Source organism: Hirundo rustica, chromosome 4, assembly GCF_015227805.2.
Source record: "Hirundo rustica isolate bHirRus1 chromosome 4, bHirRus1.pri.v3, whole genome shotgun sequence".
NCBI lineage: Eukaryota > Metazoa > Chordata > Aves > Passeriformes > Hirundinidae > Hirundo > Hirundo rustica.
In genome coordinates, this window is record NC_053453.1 from 73,832,503 (window position 1) to 73,857,582 (window position 25,080).

The 25,080-nt window shown below is 45.0% G+C and overlaps 1 protein-coding gene across 10 annotated transcripts in view; it reads right to left on the minus strand.

Moving 5' to 3' along the window:
* CALD1 (caldesmon 1) overlaps positions 1-25,080 on the minus strand; it is a 212,820-nt gene that overhangs the window by 159,555 nt on the left and 28,185 nt on the right. For 2 of the 10 annotated variants that reach the window (XM_040061881.2, XM_040061879.2), the window contains exon 1: positions 9,325-9,617. The exons of the other annotated variants lie outside the window; for them this stretch is intronic. The gene's annotated coding sequence lies outside the window, so the exon portion shown is untranslated. Of the gene's footprint in view, positions 1-9,324; positions 9,618-25,080 lie in introns of those variants that run through there. 10 annotated transcript variants of the gene reach the window in all.

The window sequence follows — 25,080 nt, forward strand, 5'->3', positions numbered from 1 at the left end:
ACATTTTCCCTGCAGTCAGTCCCTTTTGGATTTACACAGGTGCTACTCAAAGCAGAATTTGGCCTCATTCTCTCAGGTGGCCTGACACTTTTACTGCAGTGTGCAGATCTGCCCATATATTTTATACGTACGCAAAGCACATTTCCCAGACTAAAACCCTCTCCCAGAGAGCCTCCCTAGGTCTCTGTCTGATTTTGGCTTCATTTACTCCCTTCTCAAATGAAAAGCATTTCCATTGAAGCCAGTGAGGTAACACTTGTCTTAAACATGTGTGAGATCATGTCAGAGCCATGGTCCCATAATAAAACCAGCTGCTGGTAACTCTCCTACAAGTTTCCATTCATTAGGGTTTGGGGTTTTTTTTCTTTTTGCTTGAATTCACATGAGCAATGTCCATGGGCCAAGAAACACATTTTAGAATGATAGCTATTTCCCCTTGCTAAAATCTAGAAAGTGCAGCTAACTATCCCAATCCTCACTGAAACAAAAAGGCAGTTTATTGTATTCTGTTAATAAACAGAGGTGTTTATGGACAAAACATATGTGAATGTACTTTTGGGAATTATCCTACACTGCCTACAGGATAGGAGCAAGATGACCTATATATGGCTTTCCCAGATTTTTGGTTTTGTATGGGGAGATTGGTGATGGTAACGGGGTTTTTTTACACCTACAGCTTCTGGTATTTAGTTCTAAATTTGGAAACGCTGGTTGTACCTATTTAAGTTCAGCCTCAGAGATCTGAAAGCATGGAACCAGGAACAATGAAAGTAGTTCTGTGCCTGCTAATGCCAACAGCCTTTCCATCAGTGACTTTCCATTGCCTTAGAGGGTTCACAGGAGAGACAGAAATAACGTGCTCAGATTATAATGTTTTTTCCAGTTCATCACACCAGTCTCCAGGCTTTCAGAAGTGCATAACTGTATTTTGTCATATAAGTCAGATTCACAGCCTGTCACCACTTCCATCAGTTTGTTTATAACAAAACGTATTTCCTACATATACAGTAAATTCCTTTCATTTTTCACTAAGATGAACTGATCTTTAGCAGATACTCTGACACAGAAGGCAAACACACCATTACTCCCCCTCCACTTGTTAATATCAAAGTTTGCAATTCACTGACTCCAAGAAAGGAGCTCACATCTATTTACAGGTGATGGTGAGCAAAGGAGAAATAAAAAAGGAAAAACAAAACAAACTGCCTATTTTAGAAAAGCAATTGGGTCACTACAGCAGATGGCACAAGAATGACAAAGAAGTTTTTTGGTTTGACAAGTGAAGCAATAAACATCTTTACTGACCATGGGGACATGCAGAGCAGCAGAGTTAAACACCGTGAGCTCCTGCAAAGCTTCTCTACAAGCAGCCAGAACAAGACTGCACGAACACTGAGCTGGGTCACAAATCAGTTAGGGGAGGGGAAAAACCAAAGGAAAAATTACTCCAAAGCATACATTCTTTAACTTTCCTCTTTTAAAAGGTAGAAGATAAACAGTCTCCTGTCTCCCTTTGGAATCATGGAGACAGTAAAAACAGAAGAAATGAAAAGCATTTTTGACCACACAATAATACTTATTACATTCAGTGTGATTACTACTCAAGGACTTTTTCCAAAGGCTCCAGATGCCATTTAAAAAGCTGATACAATGCAGAGCTTCTCATGATCCAAATCCTGAATGAAAAAATATGAATGAGATTAGATAAGTAGTTATTTTGGTCTCCAAATTGGCTACCCCTAATCCTTCGAGGAGCTGGAGAACAGAATTATTCATGTGCTGCTATTGCATTACCCAACAGTCACAACTTGACTGTGCTTCTTTTGGCCACCTCAGAGCTCCTCAGCGGCCATGGCTTGGTGATAGTGGCCAAAATTAGTCCATCAAATGGCTTTGTGATAATGGCCAATCAAATTCTGAGGTACCTCCTCAGAAGTACAGCTGGCCAGAGATGAAAAGTATTTGCTGGTTTCAAACCCAGGCAGCCTGTCCTGCGGCTGACTCTAACACCCACATCAAACGTGGCCTTAAAACACCCGTGTGGTGTGGAATGAGGCGTAGTCTGGGAAATCAGACTGATCCATCAGCCCTCCTGGCCACAAACATGTGGGTTTCCAGCAAAATCCTATAGGAGATACCAGAGAAACTCGAAATTTACCAACGTGACACAAACAATGTATTTCTAAGGTACTCAATGCAAAACAAACAATGAAAACTCCAGAAGATCTCCACCACGTAGAGTATATCTTGCATTATCCCACTTAAACTATCTTTCTCCATGTGAAATAAAACTCAGCTACACCAACTACTTTATCCCCATCAATCTGATGGCACAGAGCACCGACCCCCAAACAAAATAAACCGAAAAGCAAGAATGTAAACACAACTGTGCTCCAGTGACTTCGCATCTCAGCGTTGTCCGTGCAGAGTTTCACTACCCAGAAACTGATGTGGTGGAAAGAAAACCCCTGAGAGCTGTGTGGAGCACTGGGGACCCCCTTCTGCAACTCCCATCCTCCCCCCAAAACTCATCCCTATTTATACACACACATATATTTGCTTCACTGCCATCACTGACCCTGGAACACCGGCATTTAATCACTGCTTTTCTTAAAGTTAGTGCCCTACTCCTGGTGAGAATGAGATTTTGTCCACTAATCCCAGATTTTATAGATGCACTGGAGACCAAGGAGCTACATTCATGTACACACTGGTAAAGGAAATGTTCTGCTCTTGTTTGGGTTATATAGGGGGGAGGAGAGGAAATAGGCTGGTGGGTCTGGTTTTAGAAGGAGGGTTAAGTGGCAAACAAAACTGACTGAAGTTTACAGGGATCTAAATAAAGGAACAAGAAAAGAACTGTTCACAGAGTTTCTAATAACACACAGCAGAGAAAACTGCAAGCAGACTACATACAAAAGTTCCTGCTTTTCCTTTTTATTGTCAATATGCTCCTTGATTGCATACTGTATCCAGTGAATAAGCCATTTACTATTGTGGTTGCAGTGAATGAAGCTCAGACCTTTCCCATACATGGCAGGGCCTTTTAATCACCAGGGAGCGAGGAGCAATGGAATTTTCCTGGCTTTCTGGGTTTGCAGTGCCCTCTCTTGTACAAAATATCATTTCCCAGTGAATGCTCATTACTGGGATTTTTGACCCAATTTCCTGCTGTCATTGTCCTTCAGGGGGTGTGTAGAAAACCAAACAAAAAGGGTCAGCTTCTTGATAGCACGCAGCTCCCAGGGAATTCTGAATTCCTCTAACTCAAAGAAATCAAACAGACTAGATCCATTGTGTATTTTCAAGAACCCTCAATATCATTTCCACCCCTAAACGTATCCCAGTACAGCTACTGAGATGGAGTTCAGATTCAAGCCAGCTAATGCCCAGGCTCTCCCTCATTTTCACCAAGGCAGCAGAAAAGAGATCAGTGGTGTTTTGAATTACTGGGACAGCAGTAGGGAAATGCTCCGCTGGCCTGCTTTTGTCAGTGCAATATACATCAGCCACAGAAATGCTTGGCTCCGGCTCATCTGGATTGCCTAAACCCTCTTGTTCATATTTACAGCAATTAAAATGCTGCACTTCGGTCTCCAGAATCCAAGTTCTGTTTGAAGTGGCAAAGCAACAGCTGTGGCTTATCAGACATCTGACTGAAGCTCCCCGTTTTCATAGCAGGGTGTGGCTCTGCACATGGGGATGACGCCGTTCCCAAAGCCAAACCAAGCAGCAGAACCTCTCTCCTCTCTGCAGCCCTCCAAAGTGACGCTGACTGGAGGCATCCTGCAGCACCAGCACGCTAAGCTTGTGCAGGTAAATGAGAGCTGACCGAAGACTTCAACCCGCTCCTGCTTCCACACGTTGTAGCCAAGCTCTTGGCGTTTCTTTTCCAAGTCTATGAGCTTTAACCAGGCCAGAGCAAAGCCAAATTCTCCCCAGCTCAATGACTGTTGGAATTGCTGAGAGAAAGGAGGTTATCACCAGGTCATTAGGAAGGTGCAGATAAAGTCCTCTGCCTCCTCCATCTGCAGCTGAGCCTGCCCAGACTGAGCAGAAATTGTCCTCAGCACAGCAGCTGACATTAGGAGGCAATGGTCTGGGGTGTCGCTCCAGCACTGATAGGTCCTCTGAAATTGAGAGGAATTATAAAAGGTCGTGCCTCTGTGCTTCTGGGATGAAAGATTTTACCAGGGTGAGCAGTTGTGGCTCAAGGGGAGAGGGAAAAAAAAAAAAAATCGAGTGAGGGCCATTGCACCATTAGAGAGCTCACTGTCAAAGAAAAGAATGAAGTGGGGAAAGGGTACTAACATGCCCTGTGGCAGTTAGAAAGACAAGAGAGAACATCAAAGCCTTGCAAATAAGAAACAAACAATGGCCTGATCACAGACTGCTCCATTTGGGCAGAGCTCCCTTTGAAGATGACTGGAATCCAAGGGGCACAAGCCTGCAGGACGGAACCCTGACTTCTGCAGGAGGATGAGGGTTTGTCCAGCCCTGCTCTTCTCCTCCCTGGGCAAAGGCAGGGACAGGGACACAAAACAAGCTGCCAACAAATCTCAGGCCCTGTGTTTACATTGCTGTCACAGGTTCAGGCTCCCTTGGCCAATTGATGAATCAAAAACACCAGCTGCTCCTCACCCCAAGTTATTTAACTTTTAGAAGGGACATGATGATTTCCGTGCCCCTCAGGCCTCCACGTGCTTGAGGGAAGATTGGGAAGGTCACACATGCATGTATGTGCAGTGACACTGTCTTCATGCACTTTATTAAATGTAAAAATTTATTTTATGAAAGGTATTTAGCAATGCCTTTCCTCTTCAGATTTGTTGGCCTGCAAAGTTACCCTTCTGAATAGATCCCAAACCAGAGCATTTACAGTAAAACCTTATCTCCACAAATCTATTTATATCCCCTCTGTGAGCTAAATTCCAAAGATTTTTTTTTGCCATTTAAGGACATACACCAGAAAATGTGCAAACGGGTGGGTTCCACTTTGCTTCACACCCCCTGCAGCAAATCTCAAGGGAAAACGCTCTTTATTTGTGCTCTGTACACACACAAGGGTGTGGAAACATGTCATGTTCCCATCGCCTGAAACCTTTCCCTGATATTTTCCCCATTGCAGCTTGGCCTGGCCCCCGGGGTCACAATTTCATCTGCTCTCATCAACGTGAGACTGAACAAGCAGGTAAGGTCCAGCAGCTTGCTGAGCAGTTTTGCTCCCAAGCTTATGACACTCTGGTGGATCTCTGAGCAAAAGCTGCCTTCTTCTGGCACACACATTGACAGCTTTACAGGAAGGCTGGTCCAGATGCAGCACAAACAATTCGGTTTTCAAGCACACAGGAAATGCCCTCTAGACACAACAGCACAGCACCACCACTGAGCCTGGTCCTCCTTCGCCTCCCTCCCTGAGCTTCAGTGGTTTTACACCAGTAACCTGGAAATAGAACGCATAACTGTGTGAAGGCACCAAGAAAAAAGTCTAAGATGATCTGGGAAATCAGTCAAAAATAAGGTTTTAGCTGGTGCCTAAACTTGGCATTTTGGTATTGCAAGTCCTTTATAAACACTAGAGAGCCCCAGCAGACCCACAGGCTAAATACAGAAAGGTACAGATTATCCTTCACTTGGAGAGAGAGAAACAGACACACGGCCACTGAGTGACTCACCAGGTATTTATGACCACAGGAAAAAATTCAAAGGAGAAATTACTCCAGTGGCTTAAGATAATGCTGCTTTTTTCCCTTTTCTTTCAGCTATTTGGTCCTGCCCTCGCTGCAAGCCAGCAGGACAGTCCCCACAAGGAATTCTTCTGGCTTAAACACTGCTGTAGACAAGATTTTCTGATCAGGAGGTTCCCCCTATGCTTCATGGACAGAGTCTTCCCCTCTTGAGGGACAGGCACACAGGGCAGGAAGAGGGAATCAGATATCAGCTTGTGGAAAGGAAAAATGCCTGGAAAGGAGCACTTCTTTAATGCAGGATGTAAACCACCCAGCTAACAGACCAGCTAAGTAGCAGTGTTACATTCCCTAACCTTTTTGGTTGATCAAATCTGGCTGAAGAAATGCAGGAGCAAGCTCCCCCAGGGGTGGGAGGGATCCCAAAGTACAGAGTGCTGAGCATCCTCCCCTGCTGGGCTGGTTGAATGTACAAAAACATCAGGAAAGAAAAAGAAAAAGAATGTTATATAGTTCAACTGTCCTGTGACCTCGGTGTTTCATCCACAGAGGTCAGATCTAAGGTGACCTTCAAATGCCTCTGAGTCAAATTTCAGCCTTAGCCAAACCCTTGACAAGCAGCAGCTACACCTTCCAAGCAAGAACAGCCCCCCAAGAGGAGGTGCCAACACAGACGGTGGGTGACTTCCATCCATTCTCACCCATTTAACCACTCAGCATCTCTGCACCAAGCCAGCCAAGCATCCCCTGCACATGCAGTGAGGCAGCAGCTCTCTCACTGCAAGCTGCCAGGGGCTAGGTACTAAGAGGAGACAGTTTTTAAAGAACGAAAGCACTCTCTGAAGACAGGCTCCCACTCTTTGCAGCCCCAAGCCTGAGTGCCTCAGGCTTTGTACACCTGGAGCCCAATCCTGCAAGCTCCCTGTAAATCTCCTCTCAAAGGCAACGAAACCCTCCCAGGACTGCACTTCCCCTTCTGCCCTGTTACCTTTTTTGGTGATTTCTCCCACACCCAGGAGAGCCCAGGCGAGCCCTGCAGATGGACAGTTATGATCTCTTGGCCCTCTCATTCTTAGGCATATATGGTTTCCTGTCCCTCTTTGTTCACACAAATGATCAAAGGTTCAAATGTTCCCAAGCTGCACCCTTGGCAGAGAGGGGTAAAGGACTCCAGTGATCTTTAATACAGAGTAAAACCTCAGGCAGCCCACAAGAATAGGTCTCATGTGAGCAACTACTGAGAAATCAGAGTATTTTCCAGTTTGTCCTGCAGGAAGGAAGTCCTGCAGGTTCTCACTTTCCTACAACACAAAGATCACCCCCACGGGCAGGGCTGCTCCAGCTGTGCAGAGGGAAGTGTGAAACAAGGAGGACTTCCAGTCAGGCTCTGGAGAGAGCCTCCCTGGCATCTTCGTAGGACAGAAGCTACCTCCTAGCAGGCAGCCATGAGAAAAACCTTTGTGGTCTCCCCACCTGGAATTGGCAGCACTGCACCCTAATCCAGGAGAGGACTGAACAGATGACCTACAAATGAGACCAATTTAAAAAACCCTTCCTATCTAAATGCACTTCAATTTCCCCTCTAATGCCAGCCAGAGGAACTCAGACCCTGCCCCACTTTCCTCTCAAATCACCTATCTTCCAGTGTCATTACTGCATTGTGAATATCAGGGTTGGACAAGAAAGCACAGGGGAACTGAGCCCTTTCTCAGGCTGCTCCACATCAGAAAAATGCTGTGAATGTATGAAGAAGCAGTTGTAGGAAATCCCTCACTCACTCTCCTAAAATGTGCTTACATCACTCACTGTCCAAGTGTATTCAGAGTCCACAGGGCTCCCCTCGCATCGGGCCCTGAATCCATTAATGAGGGGATTGATTTCACCAGGACTAATCCTGTCAATGAAGGCTGGGGAATGGATCCTCTTGTCATTGCAAGTGGCAACAAAGAGGAGTTTTCAGGAAAAACAGATTATTTCAATTGAGTCTCTTGTTGGCAGTCATCTCATCTGGCATTTCTTCCCTCCCATCATGATTTTATGCAGGTTTTATTAATACTGTCTGCCAAAGCAGCTTCCTCAAAAAAGGCAGACCTATCATTTCATCAAATACATTGAGAAAAGTTCTGCCCTGCTTTACCTTAGAGACAATCTAATAAAGCAAATGGACTAAAAGTTTTGTTCCATTTGTATATTATGTTTAAAAAGTGTCTGTTCCACTGATTTTGGTGTGTGTGGTTTTAGGGTCCTGTCTTGTTTAAATGACAGGAGAAGAAGATGAGGCTTGCTGCAGATGAGGGCTTACTGCTACATTGAATGAGACAGAAGGAGCGGAGGCAGTCTGAGGGCTCCCCAATGGCAAATCATACAAGCACAACCAGTCACAGCATGGTACTGAAAATAGACAAATTACAATAAATACATGGTTCTTACAAAAAAAATCCCACTCTGCCTCCTCGTTTTCTTTGCGCTGCTGCCAAGGAGGGAATGTGTTATTTTCCCAAATTATTCTCCTGTCTGCCTTTTAGACTTCTCATGCAAAATTGTCCAAAAACTCCATACTCTGAAAAGAAATTCTCCTCTGAAAGCAACCACTCCATTAAAAACAAAAAGTCACTTAAAAACAGTTATGTTTTCATTCTTGCAAACAACATTTGACATACATGAGACAGATCTCTTCTATCCCTGTAGGTCTGGCCAGAGATTTAGCAGCTCAGCATCTGCAGCTACCAAGCATTCATCTGCAGCTCGCATCCTCCCTCCCTTGGTTTTCCCAGCCCTTTCCCTGAGAAATTCCCTGCTATGCAGGATATCACGCTGGCAGCATCCAGCCTCGCACGACGCTTCCCAACAGCCCCAACACGTCAAAGGAGCTGGGAAGGGGAGCTGCCAGCCAGCTCTCCCCAGCAGCACCCTGACAAACACACACACACACACACTTCCAACAGCTCCATTCCCACCCAAACGCGTTTTTTTTTAAACCCCCCCCTTCCTTTTAACAGGAAAGGCAACTCCGCGAGAAACATTCTGTTGGAGGCTGGAAACAAAAACTGATGGCACCCATTGTCAACAACAGTTGTGTGAAAGGCTGCCATGAGGGACATCTGCTCCGCTCACCAGAGCTTCACCGTGTATCGGTTACAGCCCGGGACTGCCCTCAGAGCCCTCACGTCAAGCAAAACAATTGCTTGCTATCAGCGTAGACGCGCATATAAAGGCGTGTAAATTGGGAAATTGAAGGCAATTCGCCAGACCTTAAAAACTTACTCATTGTAATGCCTTAAAAAAATAATAAAGAAGAAAAAAATAAAAAAAAAAAAGGAGGGACGAAGGAAAAGATAAGGAAAGGGTAGATGGGTTATTTCCTCAGTAAAGAGCCCACTAAAGTGCACAGATCCTGCCCTGCAGCTCCACGGCGAGGATTGAGAGCAAACCGAGATCTCCCCCTCAGTTCGTCCAGCACGAACATCTGGAAAGGAGCGCGGAGGGGATGCACAGAGAGGAGAAGGAGAGCAAAAAAAAAACAAAACCCCTCTGGGACAGCTCGTTCGGTCCCGAGCGCTGCCCCATGTGCGGGGCACAGCACAGCCCGGCTGGCTCCCGAGCACACACACACACATCCCGCAATCCCCTTCCTTACCTCAGGCTGCGGAGCTCTCAGCGGGCAGGAAGGAAATGAATAAACTCGGGGCAGGAGCGCGGCGCACCAGCACCAGCAGCCCCTAGTCAATAAAAGCGCAGCTTTTCCTTGGCCCCTCCTCCCAAAAAGTCAAGGCTAAGCGAACACATATCCCTTATGTTTACAATTGGCAGGCGGCGGAATGCATTGTCCCCGGATTTATCCCGGCGGGCAGCCAATGGCGGCGAGCAGGCCAAGGTGGGCCAAGCCTGCCCCGCGGAGATGCCTGTCATTCCCCAGGCATGCTCAGGAAGCCGCTCATCAGGGGGAAAAAAAAAAAAAAATCGAGACCTAAAAAGCTCCGAAAATCCGTGCGAGCTGCCAAAACCGTCCTGCTACATGCCCTTTTTTGGTTATCCTTAGCAGGGCCTCCGAAAGTAAATCCTGTGTCAGGAGCGATCATAAGAAATGTTAATCTTGGGGAAGGGAGGCTGTCTCGTTGAGCGCAAGCGGGGCTTGAGGAAAGGAAATGCGCTGAACGGGAAGGGATGCAGTCAACATATTTGCTTTTTGCACCTTTTTTTCCTTAAATCAAATAAATAATTTCACCACAGCTAGACTTCACTGTATTTTTTTTTTTTTTTTTTTTTTTTTTTAACGAGGACCACATGTAAAAAGCAAAGAGAAACACTCGGCTGTGCTAGCTTGGTTCTGCAGAGAGAGACGCAGCAGTGGGGAAGGCACAAGAAAGATGAGTTGGCAGGCTTCACAGCCTGATTCCATCTCAAACAGCACGATAGAAGGTACAGATAGAACGGCCACGTTCTGAAAAATAACTTTTAGAGAGATTCAAAACTTTGACGATGGTCCTTGGCAAGCCGGACCTGGTTGGATGCACAGGTTGAGTTTACAGTTCTAACAGCTATTCATCTAGTCATTAAACCTGGTTCATTTATCATGAGAATAGCCCCACATCTCCTTAATACGACCAGTACTTGCATTGTCTTTAAATATTATCAATAAACTTAGATTAATTTCTATCTCTGTTTCGCTTTAGTGATGGCACGCTGCTGATGACTTAGCAAATTATGCAGGTATCTTAAAGAAAAAATGGAAAAACAGACAAAGGCTGATCATGGAAACATACAAAACACATAAAGTATGAAGATAAAGTTTAAAATTATTGCCTAGAAAACAGCACAGAGATCCCAAGGTGCACGTGTACCAGCCGGGAGGAAAGGCTGCAGAACAGCTGACTGCTCCAAGGGAACGAGATTCCAGACCAGGAGATGTTCTGCAGATTCATATTTGACAATAACATACACAAAACCAGTTAGGGGGAAACTATGTGTGAGATGACTTTGCAGCTGAATGGGCTAAACTGTTTTAATGCCTTTCTGGGTCCTTGTTTCTGGCCACTGGGCCCCACAGATTTAGTCACATGTGTAATGCAAGAAGGATCCAGTCCACAGACAGTAAACTAATCCTTATAGCAAAAAAAAATTATTCCAAGAGTGCCAAATCTATGCAGATCTACAGCAAGAAATCATAATTATTCCAGTGCCATTTTAAATTTCACTGCTTTATTGTATGAGGCAAAACATAGTGTTTTTCTTTTGAAGGCGCTTTTTTTTCCCCCCTTCATTTTAACAACCCTTTGGAAAATTCTTCTAATGCCAGACAGCTCCCATGATGTGGCTACAACAGTTTTAAATATTAGAAGTAATACCTACAGCAGATATGTAACTTTGTTTTGCGGGATTTACTGGACAAGAGAGAACAAAATCCTTTTTCTCAGTCATTCCATTAACTACAGAAATTATTAGCCTATGTATATCCACAAGCAAATAAAAAGAGGTAGGGACATTATTCAGGAAGGAATTACAAATCTCTACTGGATCTTAGCATCCCCTAGATTTTCGGGATGGAAAACATTGAAGAATCCAGGCTAAGGGGAAAAAAAAATAAAAAAGTAGGATGAAAGGGTATGGACTCTCAGAACAGAAAACCAGAGATTGGAAATGGCCTCAGGTTCTCACTCCAGCATGGACATCAACCCCTGCAATCTCAGTGTCCACTGCAGCAGGGAGAGAGAAGGGATGCGCTGCCTAAAGCAGAAAGCAGCTGGGGGTTCTTGGGGTCTTTTAGCTTTTATTTCTTACCATTACTCTGACCCTTGCCAAAGCATCACAAACTCTGTGTTCCAAGTCACCTTTCCATCAAAACTCCACCAAAAATTCAACAAAAAACAATTTTGCTTTGTGGAAGTTACATCAAGAAAGGTAAAGTTTGCATCCTTCTTGCTCAGTTGAAATTCCACTGAGAGGAACTTTTGATTTCCGTGACTCGAAGCTTTGGAGCCAATAAACTGTCACAGATCCCACAGTTTTCCCGGAGATACTTCTGGAAACCTGAGCTTTGAAGAATGCTGAGTTAAATTCAAGCGGGTGTCCCCCTTTGCATCCTATGACAGGAGCCACCTGTAAATGCCTGCTGTAAATATAGTTATAGCCTAAATCCACAGTTGGAACAATTTAGGGAACTCCCATGGTAATCCTTGCCAGTCCAGCCACACCCTCCCCTTTGCTCCATCAATGAGAAACCTTTTCTGTCACAGCCCAGACATAAAAATATTTCTGGGACTGGGATAACCCAAATCCTGGTTTATGGCTGCACATGTAAGATACAGGAAAAACAAATAGTATGTGCAGAAATTAAAGCCCTAAATCAAGTACAATTTTAATATCAATGCATTACCACAGTAAGGAAGCGCCCTGCACGTGCTCATTGCTAAGCTCTAAAGTTTGATAACACAGGGCAAGGGTGGGACTGCTTGTGATAAGAGTCAAAGCACTTACACATTTGGGGTTGTTAGTGCATTCCTGGAGCCCTCAGCCTGCAGTCTCTCCCCTCAGAAGAATCATTTCAGAAGTACCTGGAAATACCTGTCGAGACTGGGGTTCTCGCAGGTTTATTGATTTTTCCTGCAAAGTTTACAGTCTAAAGCTGAGGTAAACCTGTGCTCTGGAAATGCAGTGTAAACCACGCCCTGGTTGCTGTGCACAGAAACTCTGAACCGTTTGCAATTTTTGGCACCACAAAGCCCTTGGGGCTCAGCAGGCAGTGCTGGCCACCTGGGTTAATTGCTGGTCCATCCTCAGATGGATGGACCTTCTTCCCAAAGCAGCTGTGATCCCTGCCTGGAAAAAAACCTTCGGGCTATTTATGGAAGAGCAGTATTTTGATTTTCAGAATGAAGTCATTTCTACCATTGAGCTTCCCAAATTTGTCTTTATTTGACATGGTGCAGGTGATCACTGTCCCGCCACTGTCACTGCAATTCAGCTGCCACTCCAGACACACATCCTGAACCATCCCACACACACATCCTGAACCATCCCACACCTGCACATTCCCACAATACAGCAAGATGCATGTAGAGCATCAAATGCACCACAGGGAAGGCAGTTCTTCCCATCTGTACCAAACTGGTGCTTGCCTCTCACCCCCAAATTGTCATTTTTGTTGTCTTCACAGCTAACAGTAGGTCAAACTGTCCCAATGGTCACAGCAAAAAAACAGGAATCCTTAGAAAGGAGCTTCTCTCCTGCATCTAGCACAGTTGCTCTGTGTTTAGGCTGGGAGACCAAAGCTCTGCTCTGGAGAATCACAGCAGTGAGGGCTGCTCTGGGAGTACCCAGCCCCATTCCCAGCTCAGACTGGCCCAGAGAGGCAGGAACTGACCACAGCTGTCACCCCAGGCAGCAGAGCTCACACCTGACAGCTCTGGGTTCCCTTCACACCCTGCAGTGCAACATTTCACTGTGAAAACTCTGCCATCCTCTGTCTCTGAGCACAACAGGGATGGTAAGGAGTCTTTAACACTCCCAAGGACAAAATACATCCCTGGAGGGGTCACAGAGCTGGGGCAGAGCCTTGGTCCTACGCTGTGAACCCTCCAGGGAGCTAAGAGAGGGCTATGTCTTGAGAGGAGAGATAGCATTCCCTTCCCTGGCAACATTAAACAAACCTCTCTTGCTCCTCACTACATGTTGGAGTATTCAGCCCCTGGGAAAAAAAAAAAAAAAAAAAAAAAAAAAAAAAAAAAAAAAAAAAAAAAAAAAAAAAAAAAGGCCACAACTGCATCATCCTTCCCTTTCAGCCCTTCCAGAATGCAAGTGCTAAGTGGAACTCCACCACCAAAGGTGAGGGGGACTTTTTTGGGATGATGCAAGATATCTGGGCTACCGAGTTGTTGTAGGAGTGCCTTGTTGCCTGTGCCAGGGTAGGTGACACCTGTGTCACTTGCTTGGGTGGAAGGAAGGAGGACTCAACCTCCCCTGGCCCCCAGGGGACACGATTAGCTCAGGAACTGGGTTGGACGAGGAGCACACCCAGAGAAGAGGCAGCACCAGGAGCAGCTGGTTCACCAGCTCACACTTGGGCTGTCCAGCAGGAAATGTGCCATGCACCCCAGGCCAGCACGGAGAGCAGCCTTTGGGCTCTGCACATTCTCTCCAAGCCCCTCACGGCACAAAGAGAGCGCAGTGTGGCTTCTCCCTGCCCCAGCAGACGGTCTCTACGTGATGCCCTGGCTGTGCCATTCGCACAGCTCATCTGACATCAGCCTCGTCTCGGCCGGCCAGGCTCCAGCCCAGCTGCTGGGGCTCCCAGCTCTGACACCAAGGTGAGTGAGTGAGCTGAGATTTGTGAGCCAGCCACCCAGCTGGCAGCTCAGCCTGGGGGAACTGCTGCTGAGGGAGAAGCCCACACACCGTGAGCAGGTTGGCTCGTCCTCAGAATTCCCTCCTGGGCACAGACAAGCCGCTTCCACGTTAGGCAGAGGTAACTTTTGAGGAAAATTCCACGCACGCTGCCTCAGGCAGTATCTTTTGGCCCGGAACAGCGCAATGCATAGGACTTCAAAGCCACCAGCATGCTCAAAGAGGGTGTAAAAACTACCACAAAAGAGAGCAGGGAAATACGAGCATCTCTTCAAACACAGGGCTGTGTGCACTACAGCGTCAGTCAGCTAAAAATAAAAAAAAACCAAAAAAATCCTGGTGCTGCTTAGACACAGTAACAAGGACGAGAATGTTAGTACTTAGAAGGGTGCATTGCACTTCCTAACCCAAATTCCAGCCTCAGTCTGCCTAGGACTTGTTCATATCCCGGTGGAAGATCTACGGCCCTGAAGGAGCTGTTCCCACCATGGATTTTTAGCACATCCTCGCTTCCAAGCACCCCAAACCCTCCAGGAATGGCAAGAACTGTGCTGTGTTTCACTCTGTTTGTACCTGCAAAGCAATACAATTCCTGAGATGCTAACAAAAGCAACCAATAGAAAAACAATGAGTCCTGTCTAAGGAGCAGGAATCAAAAGACACGTCATGTATTAGTCCACGAAAACCAAGCAAGGAATGCAGGGCAAGAGATGCTACCAGCTTTCAGCTTTCCTAAAAGCATTGGGAAAGAAAGGCCCCCCAGGCTGCAGGGAAGAGATTTATTTAGCACCCTGAGAGTAGCATTTAGTCACATGTTTCCATGAGCAGCACTTCCTCACCTTGGATTAAAATAATTACAAATTTGGCATATAGTTAATACTTCTTTGCCATTCATTTTGGTGTGGTGTATTTACCCATTTCTGCTAGGTGAGGTGTTCTTTTTCTCTGAGTTTAAACAACTAAGTACGTGCAAAGCACATTTATACACGATAAAAAAAAAGTCATCCAAAAACCCACTGGAAAAAGATATTTTACCCACAACAAGAAAGAATTAATCATGCACACAGCGACTTTACCCGACCAAAAGCAAAACAAACAACGTAGTGGCCCAAATTCCAAAGAAAACAGAATACCTGCACTTTTCCACTGCAAAACTAAACCTAGCTATTAGTGCACAGTGCCCCCCAAAGAACAGAGACTTCACAGCACCTTCACTCACCAGCAGAAAAGTAAAACAAGAGCTCTTCTGCATTGCTTCCAAAAGTGGGAATTTTTCACCCTTTTTCTGCAGGTGAACACAGGGGTAAGAGAGCTCTGCTCTCAGAGATCCCTCTTTTAAAGAACACACCCACTTCTCACACAGACTACAAACCACGAACAGCAGATGTGTATCTTTTTCCAAACACCTCCATTTTCCGCTGCCAGCCACAAAAAAAATCACACGTAACGCAAGTAGCAGTGCTCAAAAATTTACACGCTGTCTTTATTGGCCTTACTTTGAGAAAAATCAGCGTGTCTGCCCCAAACAATTGCACAGTACACACTCCTCCTTATAAATTTGGCTTTGATTGGAGTATTGTTTTCCAGGCAGGAGAGATGGTGCCATCATCTGCTTTTGCAAGCAGCTCCCAAATTACACAGCTGCTGGTACAGGCGTTTTCCTTGGCCTTAATTCTCCTCTCACTTAGACCAGGCTGCAGCGAGTATGAGCCTAATCAAATCAACATTCTCTGACATCTCCCATTGTTACAGCGATGTGAGAACCAGGCCCCTTTGTGCTCTGATGCTGATGAACTGTTCAGCTTCAGCAGCTCGGCTCAGGCAGGGAGCAGAGGTTAGGGGTGAGGTCCTTAACTTGGACTCAAATTAAAAAAAAAAACCAAACAAAAAACCACAACTTCGATGGGCAAAGCCCATTTAAGTCCCACACGTGCCCATGTTTGCAAACAACACTTGTGATCTTCATTTGGGTCTCCTGTGCAGCTCTGCCTGCTGTAACAGAATTCAACACTTGGCAAGTGCTTCTCCCTGGCCACATCCCTGAGCATGGCAAGCCATGGAGGGAGAAAGGCTCCTCAAGGAACTGAAGGCTGTGCTTGCTCAACAAAACAGAGGAAGCTGCTGGCAGGAATATTGATTCTGCCAGTATTTGCTTCAAAAAGTGAATTTATTATTGTCCACATTTTACCACTGCCTAAGGGGAGCAGCATGAACACAGTCACCACTTTACAGCCAGCTCATGCCTTGTTTTATTGTCATATATTCTCTGTTGTCTATATTCTCTCACCAGCCTAGGTCACACAGTGTTGCATTTCCACACCCTACAGGTAAAACACAGAACAACGGGAAGCAAAGAGTACTGCTCCCTTTTTAAAGGCTGAAAACAAGGGCCTGAGGAGATCCGTGCAGATCCAGCTTAGATCCACAGTGTTCAGACATTCAGCTCATCCTGCATGTCAGTATGACACATCTCAGCAGAGACAGCACGAGGAAGAACAAGACAGTGAAGAGGGGGAGAGGTGTGTCTGCCCAGCTCAGAACAAACTGCAGCTTTGTGCCACTCTCTCAGTGTTGCCTTGTTGCCTTTTTTTTTTTTTTTTGCTAGAGTCAGGATTAAATGTTTGTGATGGTATTTTGTTTGGACTTGGATGTTTATTAATTCTTATCTATATTACAGTCTAATAAGCCATGAGTGCTACAGCACTTTTAGTTCAAGTAAAAAATGGACTCCTGTCTCTGTAGAAGGTCTTTTAAGAGTGCATTGTCTAATTAAGAAATGACACCTAAATTAGTTTTACTTTTAACCTAATAACCAACCACCCATGGCCCGCAATGCAGATTTTTCTATCCAATTCCAAAATCCCACCCAAACCCATGAGGAAGGTGAAAAAGAAGGACTGACCTACACCCTAAACACTCCATCTTGCTTCACATATATATAACTATATTCTAAAACCAGGACAGAAGCCTCCATGCTGTATATTTTTAAATTACATTTTATTGTGTGCTGCTGCTATCCCGAGACCATCTCAATTGTTCCTATTGATGAAGTACAATGACAGAATTTCTCAGGGGGCAGCTGGGGGAGTGAGCTGCAGACAGCTCTGCTGTTTCTCTGTGTAAACCACATCCCCAGCATGACACATGATGGGGTGACACCAGTACACAGAAAAGAGGAGTCACAGCTCATCTGTTTCTCACAGTTCCAGCCTCCAGGTTCCTCTGCACTTCTAAATTACTCTGCTTGCAAGAGATTTAATCCCTATGCTTTGCTGTGCAGCAGGCGTACCCATAGCTTATGGCAAATCTGAGGTTTATGTAACACAGAGCTCTTGCACTTTATATCAAGCTTGCTTTTGCCTGCCCCTTTGGCCAGACAGTGAAACTGAAAGTATTAGAATTAAGTTCTCTTAGCAGGAATCACACTTACTTGAAGAAATACTTTATGACCTTATCTGATCTTCTGAATGGCTCCAATCTCTATTTGTCCCTTCCTTTACCCCTGGAATTTACCTTTCTTTACCTTTATCTTAACCCCTGGAATTTAGTGTATCCTTCAGTGTATTGATATTTGCAGACAGAGTGCAAGTTCCCTATCTTTTTCCTGTTCTTTGAGACAGGTGAATGTCACAAAAAAAAAATCAAACTTTCTCTTGTCCCTCCAAGAATATTCCACAGCAACCGAGCACCAAGTGCCAGCTGTTTGAAGCACACTCACGTGAATTAACAACATAGAACGCTGGGGAAATAATTCCACCCCATTTGCATTTAGTCCTTTGAATTTATATCTGAAATGCTTTTAAAACTGATTTTAGAGACTTTGCTCCAATTCTGTTCCTAGAGGAATAGAAATGCAATGCCAGTGCTCCCAGGTGACTGTCTGGAATTCTTTTGCAAGTCAAGGGATGTCCTCAGATGCCACTCGCTCAGACAAGTCAGGAAAGGCTGCAGTGCTCCTGGATCATTCTCATTGGTAACAATGGATACAAAAAGTGCTTCCAGATACCTTGAATAATGCAAGGAATCACTGCTTATCTGCTTTAGCAATATCAGTGGGAACCCAGCAATGCAAGCAAAAGCAACACTTTTCTATAGAAAATGCAAGCAGGTTTTCTACAGGTGCTCATTGGCACTGTGTTCCTGACTTATGAGTTACCACCAAAAATAATGTGGTTATGTCTGTCTCTGACGTGGTCAGAGTATCCCTCACAAAACAGATAAGAGTCTCAGGACACAAAGCTCAGAAAAAGCAGCAGTCTTTGAAAGGTTGCATTTTTCCCCATTAAACACTGAAAAGACATCTTTGAGAACATTTGGTTGAGGATTCACTACATTTTTCTGTAAAGAAAATAGCTTATTCTACCATGAAACACTCCAGATTATCAAACACTACCCTTTCCTAAGGCAGCCCCACCACCACCACACTCATCTCACTTCCAGCACTCAGTCTTACAAGGCACCAGCAGCAACTCCCAGTGCTGCAAGTTTAGATCCTGACGACATAAACCAGTCACCAGTGGCTCACAGTTAGCATCTTTGTTATTTTCAGCCACAGAGGCAATGTTCATAAATAAAAAAATAATCAGTTGACTTCTTAAAAAAGCACAAACATGGAAAGAATTATGCCTGCCTGGACAAAAAAAAATCTTTTCACCACTGCTGAATGCTTCTGGGTAAAGGGAAGGGATGTCCTTGCCAGCATCTGCCACATATGATATTTTAACCATCAGGACAAACATACACATGCCTTGAGTCAGAGCTGCTTCTGAGTGTCAGAATGCCTGTTGAATTCCTAGCTAATAGCCATTGTTTGGCTTCATTAGAAGAAATATCACCAATTTGACTTTTGCTACAGTTTAGCACACTATGACACCACATAGCAAAGCAAATAAGAAAAAAAAAGTCATGTTTGATAGGTTTTCTAAGAAGCTTTTAAAGAGGCTTTAATTTCAATTGATAATGGGTCAGAAATACTTCTGCGTTTAGCTGCCAACTTCAAAACCTTAACTATTCCATTTTTTATTAAAAAAGAACCACTCAGCTTATTTAATATGGCTTCTGAGCAGCTCAATACAATCGAATGCTTCCTCAAAATCACTGAGATTTTTGATGCACAGATGCATGCAAATCAAATATCAGAGAAGCAGCTTGCTAAAGTCCCGACTGGCAGCGCTTCCCATTTCTGGTCAGATCCTGGATAAATCCCCCATCCTTCAGGGAGACCCCAGCCCCGTGTCTGACAGACCCTGAGCCGCCCCATGGAACCCCCGAGCTGCTGGGGGACGCTGCAATGTGCAGATCCACCTTTCAAACCATCGCCATCCCGCCTCCAGCGTGGGTCAGGAGCTCATAGAGCCTCACTGAAGGCATCTGCTGGCTCCCCTCAGCCCACAGGAGCAGGGATTGCTCCTCTCTGTGTGCTGCGCTCAGCAGAGGGATCCCACCTGGCATCCATCACGAGGAGCTGGTGGGAAAGCCAAGCCACACAGGGAAATCCCTCCTCCTCTCCATCCCCACCTGTGCCAGGGGCACACCGGATGCTAAATGGAATCTGCACAATGCCATTGATGCCTTATTAGGTGTTTATCTGTTGTTTGTTAAATATTTATCTATGGTTAGGTGTTTATTATTGTTAGATACTTATCTGTTACTAGTAGATATTTAGAATAGAGACTGGACAAGGAAAAGGCTTTATCAAGCCTCTAAAGGGGGGGAAATGATGCCCTAAGTTTTATCTTTGCTGTATTTCATGTTCTGTGCTGCCCAGGGTGCAGCTCTGAGCTCACATTCAGGGTCACTCAGGGACACAAAACAAATCCTTTTCCTACTGCACACCAAGGACAACTTTCAGCCCCAAAGCACAAACAAGGGTGGCTGGAGGGAGAAAACAAAAAGGATGAGGCTTCACAACCCAAAGCTGGAATTGGACAATTAAACCCCAATGTGCAAATGGATCAAAACTTATAAAAATGTAAGGCTTCATGACTGTTTGTCCATTTTGTGACCATTTTGGGTCCACCTTGGGTGCAGCCCTGGCCAGGCTCTGTCTTGCCCAAGGTGGATCCTAAAGCCCTTCCAATAAATATCTACTTTATTCTCCAACTCTGCCCAGTCTCTGTTCCAGCTCAGCCTTCCCAAAGCATCACTATGAAGAGGCAAAATTCTACTCAGGCTGTTCACTGGGGTGTCAGAGTCCCAAATGCCTGTCTCATGGGAAATTCCAACATTTCAGAACTCTCCTTGAGTTAATTATTTAATTGGAAGGGGGAAAAAATTCAGCTAAGTTTCATGTATTCCTCCTCTTGACAATGTCAAGTGAAATCCCTTCTAATTCTTCACTGAACTTTACAGACTATCAGAAATAGAAGTGAGTGTTCCAATAATGTGCAACAACTGCTCTCAGAACCCCTTCAATAACATTTAACAACAAAAAAAGTAATTCTTCTGAAATACAGTCCAGTGATATTCAGCACACCTATAAATAAAGAATCCAACAGAACAGATTTCAGCTCCTGAAATTATATCATTCATTGTTTTCTATCATGTTCTCTTGGCAGCCATTAAGGATGTGTGAGGAAGCACAGAGAAATATCCAGAAAAATATTCAGCTTTTTGACACAGTGACCAATTTCCCTGTTGCTTTTTCATCTTATCTTCCAGATTAGTTGTGACTGATTAGGAAATTCCTACAGTACAAGTTCTGTCTTAGGAACTTCAACTTCATATGCTCAAAGGGATTAGTAAAAGGCATTTTGATTCATTTTCTCCAAGGGGGAAGGTTATTTTCTATAAACGCTGTCCAAATTTAATCAGGAATAAAAATATATTGGTGGTTACATACTGCAAAAGTATGGGAAATTGGACCACTTATTGTTTCAGGCTCAGGCCACCCAAGATTTGAGAGGATTTGGCAGCTTTCAGAAAGTATCACATGAGAGACTGGTTTGACAAACAAAACAAAAACAACCCAGATGCCTGTGCTTCCCTCAGCTATGCCATCAGAGAGGCTTTGACTCACGCAGAGGCACTTCATTTTGAAAAGGTCAGATATTTTTTTAATTCTTTCACCAAAAATCATGCTTTCTTTTCACTTCCTGTAAGCAAACTTATGTCAATGTTATGGAAATCCTCAAAACCCACCCCCAAACACACCCAGCCTACAACATCTCTCTCCAGACCTTGCCTGTTTTTCTCTGAGATACAAAGGACTGAACAAACATAAAAAGTAAATAAATAGTCTACTCCATGAGTCCAAGTATTGGATAGTTCTCTCATCAAGCCATCTTACAGTTTTCCTGTATCCTTTGTTTTACTCTCCTGCTATGTAAAGATTTCTGTTAATATAGGGCTGCTCACTTTAACTATAAGTTACGTGCTCCCATGGATCACACCTGTTTAAAGCTGGGTATCTTTTCCAACCACACTCAGATCACAAGCTCAGACCTTCAGGGTTCCCACCAACAAGGACAACTCCCAATCTTTTTGAGCTTATCTGGCAATTAAGGATATTAAATTTGTATATAATAAAATCAGGAGTGCATGGGTAGAAAAAAGACATTTACAAAGCTTTAACTTTTACTAAGTCTGCAGGAGAAGTCTGCAGGACTGCTGCTATTAAATGTCCTCGTGTCCATCACACTGCTGCCATGATGTGAGCAGCACAGGAATTCTCCCAGACCCCAGGATTTGTGGAAAGGTGCACAGCACTGCAGATAACCCAGGCACTAAGACTTTAGAGAACAACAGCACTTGTCAAGATCTTCTGCCCCAGAGAATCTGCTGGCCTGCAGATTAACTCAACATTAGCAAAACTCCAGGGAAGAGGAGCAGGCTAAGCATGATCAGCCCTCAGAAGAGGAAAATGAACCCAGGCTCACCAAGCAGTATTTGCTTTTTTCTGCACTTGTGCATCCATCACGAGCTGTGCCCACGAGTGCAGCCTGCGTGAGCTTTGAGAGCGCCTTTGCAATAAATCCGTGTTTCTTGCCTTCACCATTCATCACACAGTCCCAACAGGACACAACAGCAGTCCAGACAACAAGAGCAGAGATCCAGAAACCTGAGAGCACAAAGAAGAGAGATGAGTCTGTCCAAAATGGGAGGAAGCTCCGTGTCAGATCCAGGGGTGCCCCAAAGGGAGCTGGAGACACACCCTGAGCCCCAGAAACTTGCTGGAAGGCTGCACGTGCCCCAAGGACACTGAACATCACCCAGAGAGGAGTAGTTTGAGGGTCAGAGGGCTACTGAAGCTCAGGGTGGCAGCTGGATGTGTAAGGCTGCAGGTCCATTACTGAGGACTGATTAGCTACGCTGGGTGGTGTTGGCAGCATCTCTGATGGAAATAAGAGTGATTTTGGCAGCATCTCTGATGGAAATAAGACAGTGATTACAGACACAGCCTTAAGGACCAAAAATCAGTCAAGTCAGGCAATTTCCAAACCCTTCCTTTTTTTTATAGCCAGGCTTTACTTGATAAAGTGTAGGGAAAAAACCACAGAACTTTATTCCTGCTTTCATCAGTACTCAGCCACTGCATCTCCTTTTCCACAGAGACCTCTGCAGCCCCCGCCAGGCTGAGGATACTTGTGTGCAGCACAGTCACCAGAGACGCAGAGAGCCCCGTGCCTCACATCACCACGCTCCGTGACGGGGTGTCAGGCACTCCAAACCTCGCACCTCACCAAAGACAGCCTGCCAGAAACCAAACCCACCCAGAGAGTATCTCCTAGAGAACCACAACAGATCCCACCAGCCAGCAGGCTTTGCTCAGCTGGGAGAAGGGATGACACTGGAGAGTGGGGCTCGTTCCCCCAGGAAGGCTTTTGTGCTGCCCAGACACACAAACAGTAAGCTCATCTTCCACACGGGGCAAAGGCACGATTGTGCAAAAAATTTGAGTGGGAATGAGCACATAAAGTGCAATTCTCAGATGAATTATCACTTCATTCATTGAAGCTTACATTTTTATTTCCATTTAACGCTGTTGGGTTCCCTCTGTTCTCCAGCAGAACTAAACCACTGACCCTGACCTGAAGCCCGCTCCAGTCCCTGCCCTAATGAGCCGGGAGAAATCTGGGAAGAAAAACTGGGACCTGAAGGAAGGCTTGGATCAGCCTCTCCCACATCCCTGTACCTTAGCAACCCTGCTTGTCTCCTCCAAACAGCACTTTGTGCCCAAATGGAAACATGCCAGAATTTTGGTGCAAAATTGGTTTGCTCTTCTGGATCCCAGCACATAACCAGGGTCAGAACTGTTACACATTTAGGCTGTCTAGTGTAACACAAGATTTCTCTTTTTTTTTAAAACAATGACTTTTCTTGCTCCACAGACACCTATACTGTGCATTAGACGCATGTTGTGAGCTGTTTATGCTGGTCACATCCTCTGTGTAAAACTTTTATGGCTTTGTTAGCTTTTTATTATGTATTTGGCTATTGCAGTGCACAAGTGGGGCTGGCCCACCTTGGGCAGCGTAAATCAAGTGGGACAGTAGTGAGTGGTGAAGGATTTTAAAACTCTGAGGGACTGAACTCTCCCTGTTGTTTTAAAGGCACATTCCCTCTTTCTGAATACATGGAATATTCCAAAGAAAATGGAAAGCTAGATTTTTATCTGCCCCAACCCCTGTGCATGAAGCCCTCTGAGAATATTTTCAGATATAACTCCCTCATTATAAAACACTCACACAAACATAACCACTGCTGAGAGCACTAACTCAAACTTTCTCTGTACAGCACCCTCCTTCTGTTAAATCCACAGCAAATCCAGGGCCTGAAGGTGATTTAGCTTAAATCTCACCTTGAGGAGCAGCTGTGATTTAGAGGGCTCTTCAGGTGGCCTTCAAATCAAGACAGCAACGCTGAAACCTCACTTAGCTCTTGTGAAAAAGTGCAAAGAGCAGCACCCTGAACACCTCCAGTTTTTGTTGTGTCCCATCCCACCATCCCCATCCTCGCTGTGCCTGCTCCTCCTCTGCCACCTCCAGACCTGCTTGTCTTCAGTGCAGGAGGAGTCCCCAGAGGGCATGGGAGGGAACTGGAGTCACACAGGACTAGGATTTCACACGAGCTGATCCCAGACAAGTGCAAGCCTTTCCTTGACTAAAGAACCACAGATTTGGGTGGGCAGCAGTTCCTGCACAGCCACACCATGTTCTCTTGAGCAGAGGCACAGGGGCTTTTTGTGCAGCTTGCACTGTGAATTAGCCAGCCAAAAAAAAAAACCATTTTCACCCCCAAACTCCTATTGATCAGATAGGAAACTGGGAAGACTTGTTCTTGAAACAGAATATCAGTGATCCACTGGTTTATTATGCTAATTTTAAATTGGTTCCCTTTTTAACTAGAAGTTGCACCAAAAAAAAAATAAAAATCAAGAAGCAAGCTGACAGCTAGGCTTGGAGACATCCTGCAGATTTTTTTACCCCTTCCTACATTCTCCTGTGCCCTGCAAATAAGGAAGGGTCACTGCCCACCTCACTAGGCTCAGAAGCAGCAAGAGAAAGCCAGACTTACCAAGTGCAGTGGTAGAAATCAACTGGGAAAGCTTGGATGTTAAACAAGATCAACTCCTCAACCCCTAAAACGTGAAAGATTTTGGCAAAATTGGGTCATTGTTTGCTTACTCCTCTCCTTCCCAGTTTGCAGGCACAGGGGATTTCGCACATCCATTTCCTACAAATCATCTTTTGCTTGCTGTAACCCTTCGTGTGTGTCTAAATCCTTTCATTCACTCTTGCTAACCCTGACTCTGCCAGATGTTTGGGAGTTTTTACATTATGGCAAGGAGGATTACTGCAAAAGGGGCAATCAAACCTTGGGGCTTTCCCCCCCTTCTTTCTCTCATCTCAAACCACTCATTGGGATCTTAATCTCTTTGGCTTCCATGTTGATTTCACAATTATGGGCAGTATTTCACCATGGAAATAATTGCTAAGAAGGCTTAAGTCTTTTGCCCCTGACAAAATAATGAGCCTTCTTTATTTCCTAATTAGGAGAGTAATGGGACCTTTATGAGTCTTCAAACTAGGTCTAAAAATTCCCAGAAGGAGCT